This window comes from Taudactylus pleione, unplaced genomic scaffold (assembly GCF_031769625.1).
Source record: "Taudactylus pleione unplaced genomic scaffold, aTauple2 ptg000127l, whole genome shotgun sequence".
Lineage (NCBI taxonomy): Eukaryota > Metazoa > Chordata > Amphibia > Anura > Myobatrachidae > Taudactylus > Taudactylus pleione.
In genome coordinates, this window is record NW_028284529.1 from 643,323 (window position 1) to 649,523 (window position 6,201).

Below are 6,201 nucleotides of genomic sequence, written 5' to 3' on the forward strand. Positions count from 1 at the left end.
CGCATGCCAAACGTACGGTAGCCCCAAGAACAAGTATATTTTTGTATGCACCCGTTGGTGCTGTGAACAAAAATGTACAATTTCGAGGCGAAATCATGGTGAATTGGGTACAATTTGTTGTGCCATTGCTGGTGTTCCAACACCTGCAAATTAGAAGAATGCCCATAGTTTCCAACTGTCACTAATTTCTAATGATAGTCCCAAGCATTAAAGCTTTTTCCCTTGCAAATTGCAATGTGCCTATTTTTTTCAAATGACCAATATAATCTTAGTAATTCATTTTAGAAGATACAATTCTCACTATCCTTATTTTCTGGGATGGGTTGGGTATGAAATAACGCCAGTCGGGATGCCATCTGTCAATATACCAACAGCGGCATCCCGATGCTCCGTATCCCAACAGGGGTGCGTAACTATGCTAACCCTCCTTCTGATTCAGTTTGATTTACCTCCTCCCTCTAACCCTCCTTTCTTGCACCCTAACCCTCCCCACAACCGCACCCTAACCCTCCTCCTTCAGTGCCTAACCCTAAATGCGGTGCCTAAACCTAACCCCCCCTGTCCGTAGCCTAACCCCAACCTCCCCCCCCCTCCCGCGGAACCTAACCCCCTCCGTGGTGCCTAAATAAACCCCCCCTCCCCCACGGCTAACACCTAACCCGGCTCCGTCATACTTAGGTTCAGATTGCCGGCTGTCGGGATTCCGGCGTCGGGATTCCGGCTTTAGGTTCAGAATGCCGGCTGTCGGGATTCCGACGTCAGGGTTTAGGTGCCTAAGCTTAGTCCCAGGTCAGGATTCCAACAGGCAAGGTGCCTACATCCCTCTTGGATTTATAGTATGCTATTTATTAAAGTATTTAGAGTGTTATTGTGAACTGAAATAGGCAAGGACTACACTGCATGTCACAGACCTATATTCACATGCACAGCAGCAAAGTGGCCCTAGAAAGTATTACTACATGGCAGTTATGAAAATATAATGTTTTTTTAAATGGTGCTAAATTCAAGGGTCAGAACCCCGGCACACGCACCAGAGGTGGCACGCATAAGACTTTTAGGCGGCATGACGTGTGTCTTCCAGCTAGGAGCAGAAGCAGGGTCGTGTTGTTGTTCTGGAGGCAGGAACTACAGGTGCATCACATATCCTCCTGCTGTGCACAACGTGGGGAGGTGACCGACACAGTTAATGATAATCTAAAGAATAATAGCTTTCACGGATTATATAAAACCACATAAAAACATTCATACTGTATAAAATAAGATACGAACTAATCAAGTTAAACTAAAATCTAAAATTGCAAAAAATAAATATTTTGACATTTCTGTCCAGCAATAACAATAGTATAAAGTGATATAATACTATGAAGTGTCTAAAAGAATACATAAAACACAGGACTATGCCTATGCAAGGTGGCTAGTAGTATATGGCTGTGTGAAGTGACCTGTACCATATAGCTATTTGAGGTGACCAGTATTATATCATATGGTTATGTGAGGTGACCAGTATTATATGGCTATGTGAGGTTATATATAATATATGGCTATATGAGGTCATCAGTAGTATATGGCTAAGTGAACCTACCACTACATGCTCCCCTTTTGTCTGGAAATCAAGTGGTGACTCTCCTTTTACTTTAGAAACAAACTGGCACCTTGAGGAAGAATCGTGAACTGGTTATTTATTTATGTACCTACTGAATTGTTTCTGAAAATAAAATGTGCAACATTTTACGTCACTGAGTTATTTATAGTGACTGTACATGCAGTCTGCAGATCATGGCCTATACGTAAGCAAGCGCTAATACATTTTTTATATGAAAAAAATAATTACTATATAACAGGTTTATAAACTCTGCCATTACAGATAACGTTTTAAGGCTATCCATGCTGGTACACAGGTGACTTAATTAGCAGCTCAGTCAATTTGATTTAGCCATCTGGACTCAGTCGAGGATATCCTTAAAACCTGGGCTGTAGTGGAAGAGTTTGGGAACCTCTCTATATAATCGAATATATTCTATGGAGCTGTCACTTATAACGCTTTTATACCTAAATTTCGGGTCTGACCCAGAGGTTAGTGCCGACCCAGGATATTCCCAAGTCGGCGCCATTCACACCGGAGTCGGGTCTGCAGTGAACCGGCTCTTCCGGCGTGGAAGTGGACGCTTGGAGATCTCACTCGACCCGGGAATCCAACCCTGTCCTCTTTTATACCAAGGAGCTACCCGGGTTAACCTTGCAATAACCCGGGTTTTAGCTCTGGTGTAAAAGGGGTATTAGAGAGTCACCAACCCTCAGTCAACCATGAGATTTAAAAAATAATATGATAATATCCATATGGTTTTGATGTGCAAACACCAGGCATATCAGTAATGGCTTTAATGTGTAAACAGCTAGTAAGGAGCTTTCTATAGGGGAATGACTTTTTCTATCTTGATAAAGAATGAAGAGCACGTCCATATTATTCCATTATTTGAATGCTCACAAGGGTGATTTTTACTGTAATGGGACTATACTATGTTTTTGTCTATTTTCTGTGGGGAATTTTTTGTATGACATATGAAATGGAGAAGTAGATGACATGTAATCCAGAGAAGTGCCAGAGTAGAGAAACATGCATTGTATCTCATTACTCATGTGGCCTCTGTTATGGCGTTTGTCCTATTTCTTAATGTTGGTGTTCTCCCTGTTACTCCATTCTATTCCTCCAACATTTGAGACCCATGTGTTCTCCTTCTGATTGTTTACTGTTTGTACTTTTGTCAGTATTCTTCAATAAAAATATTTTTACCTAATACTGGTAGGGGGCTTAGAGGAAATTGAAGTTACATTGGTTTCCTTTTTATGCCCCTATTACCAGGCGACTCTCTTTCTGTAGGTTATGGGGGATTTCAATATAGTCCTTGACCTGGTACTCAACAGGTCTAAGTTGTTGCTCACATGCCCCATGAATTTGCCAAGGGGTTTCGTCAGCTCTTTGCTGAATATGAAGTATTTGATGTTTCTTACAGAAAGATTATCCCTTTTATTCCCATGCGCACAATTCTTACTCTAGAATTGATTACTTGTTGTCCGACATATGGACTCTACCCTACATTAAAAAAGTTGACATCCTGCCGATGTCTTGGTCTGACCAGTCCCCCCTTTTTATAATATGAAATATTGACTCTAGACATGTGCTCTTGACCCTTGCAGGTTGGGAAACTACATACTGACCCAGCCTGAGGCCCATCAGGACATTCAGCAGTCCCTTCTTTATTAATACTAATAAGCCTGAAGACACCTCCGTATTTAATTTTATGCTCCCTTAAAGCAGTTGTTGCTGGTTTCTGCTATACAGGTGGCTGCATGGATTAAGCGAGCCTATAGGTAACATAGAGCAGATGTTGAAGTTGAGGCAGCCAGATTAGAAGTAGCTCATAAAGCTATCCCTCTAATAAATGGCATTTTCAGGATTTACTTAGTGCTAAGGATAAAGTAAATGTTTTTTTCCCTTCAAGAGGTTCAGCGCAACCTGGCTTACCTCAACCAAAAATTTTATGTTTTTGATAATCGCGCTAGTCACTAGCTGGTGCACAAGGGGCTGGCGGGCAAAGGAGCAAATACATAATGTTTACAATTCTACGGGTGTTAAAGCCTCTGACCCCCATGAGATAGTGAATATAATTGCTGAGTATTATTCCCGATTGTATAATCTTCACTCTGATCTCCATACCCATCAGCCGACTAGTGAAAGAATTAATGAGTTCCTACAGGATCTAAGATTGCCCTACATTGATACTGAGACCTGTCTGGCTCTGGGATCTCCCTGGTCACTAGAGGAAGTGGAGACTGCCATTGATTCAGACAAGGTCCCAGCTCCTGATAGTAATTCCTTTGAATTTCTATAAATCGTTTAAAGAGCTGTTAGCCACGGTTCTGATATCCGTGTTCAATGCATCTAAGAAAGGTTGCCTCTTGAAATAAATACTGGAATCACACTGTTGCTCTTCCTAAGCCTGGTAAGGCTCCTATGGTAGTACAAAACTGTTGCCCTATAGCGTTGTTCAACTCGCATGTCAAGCTGTACGCCAAGCTGGTTGCTAACAGGCTAGCGCCCTTGCTTTCCTCTAAAGTTAAACCAGACAAGGTAGGATTTGTCATGGGCAGATAGGCAGCCGTAGGGTCTTCAACATCATCGATCACTATGGGCCAAATGTAATAGGGTGAGAGTTTAGAAAATGTGAGAAAAAACTGTCACATTTTTAAACTCAGCCAAAGTAATAAAGTCACAGAACATGCAATCTCGCATGTTTTTCAGACTCAGAAAAACTCTCAAGATTTAAACTCTCATCCAGGTGTTTCCTGTTTTGAAAATACAACTCGATCAATGTATTAGTGTGAGAGTTTTACTGCTAAACTCTCGCATTTTCTAAACTCTCACTCTATTACATTTGGTCCTATGAGTTGTGTAAGGAGCCATTGTTAGTCTTATCCCTTGACCCAAGAAGGCATTCGATAGGCTCCATTGGGGCTACCTTTGTGCTGTTCTAAGTCATTTTGGGTTTGGGGCAGAATATTGGATTACTTTTAGGTCCTTTATTCCTCTCCCTCAGCTAGGATTTACGTCAATGGTTGTTTATCATCAAGCTTTAAAATCACTAACAGCACATGCCAGGGTTGCTCATTTTCCTCTCTAATCTTCACGTTGGCTATCGAGCCGTTAACTGTGAAAATTCGGAGTTCAGATACCATACTGGGTCTTAAGTTATGGGGTGTTCTTCATAAGATTAGCTTATTCTCTGTTTTAACTTCTTATGCAGAGGTTTCCTTTTATAAGTTACATACTATAAAGACTGAGGCCCCTCTGCTTAATGGGTCTGATTCACAGACTGATGCTAATGCAATTTTCTCGCAAATCGAGGGATTGTTTGCCATTGCGCATGCGTATGCAACGCACTACAATCGCCAAGTGAGTGACAGACTGCCAGCATTTGGGGAATGGTCATAAAAATGCAGGCGTGCCTGTCTGTTTAAATGCCGTTACATGGGCGTGCATAAATTAGCCACTGCGATTGCATACGCTGCCCTACGTGTTAGAAAAGCCCCCATGGCTGCGGCAGGTCAGTCCTGCTGCAAGGGTAAGATGGCCGCCGATGTATTTCGATGTTACCGATATTTACATAGGTATGCTTACTCACACATAGGTGAGAAGGCAGTAGTGGGTGTCTTGATGCCCAGGTGATCTTTGCTGGCATTTGAATATTTTTGCAACTCCTCGTTGCGTACTGGAAGGCATTTGCTATCACATAATCGTCCGCCTCTGAATCAGGCCCAATATTTCTCCAGATGTGCTGGGTAGATTGTGAGCCAATTATAAATGATCTTGGCAGTGTAATGAATCCTCCCTGTATTTGCATAAGTTCCCTAGAGTCACTCTAGGGAGGGCTTCTGCCTCTTACAATTGCCCGTTGTTCCCATAGAGTACGACGCACTCACCAATACTTAGGATGCCGCCAGGTCTTAACCTTCGGACAGTAGGGGCTATACAAACAGCGGGAGTTCGCATGGTAAAACTGGAGTAGTAGTACAAAGGTAATATTAACCACAGAGCAGCCTATAGCCATGGACACAAGCAAGATAAATTACCACAGAGCAGCGTCTTTACTGGCAAACACAAACAACAGATATATTGCAAGATGGTATAGAAATAAACTCATGCAGCTGGCAGTATGGAATTGCAGCACAACACAATGCAGAATGGAATAGCAATATATTAACAGTATGTGTTGTGCAGAAAAAATACACACTAGTTACAAATTAATTTAATATAACATGATTATTAAGATATATATTACACCTTACTTATAATAAAACCACTTAAGATGGCCAAAGGTAATTTAAATAAATAAAAAACTGGTATAGAATAGTGCAAAATAGCCTCAAGAAGAACAAATACAAATATAAAGTCCACTATGCCTTTAAAAATCCGTTTAAAATACAGGGATCCACTTTGTGAATTGAGATGTATATTTATCCAGGTATTCAATATAAGGATCAATAAGCCCAAGTTCTGCAAGGTGGTGAGGTTGATTCACGGTGAGGAGGTTGAGCTTGAAAAGCCAGCATTTGGGCTTATTGATCCTTATACTGTATACCTGGATAAATATACATGTCAATTCACAAAGTGGATCTGCACATTTTTATCTGTTGTGTATTTAG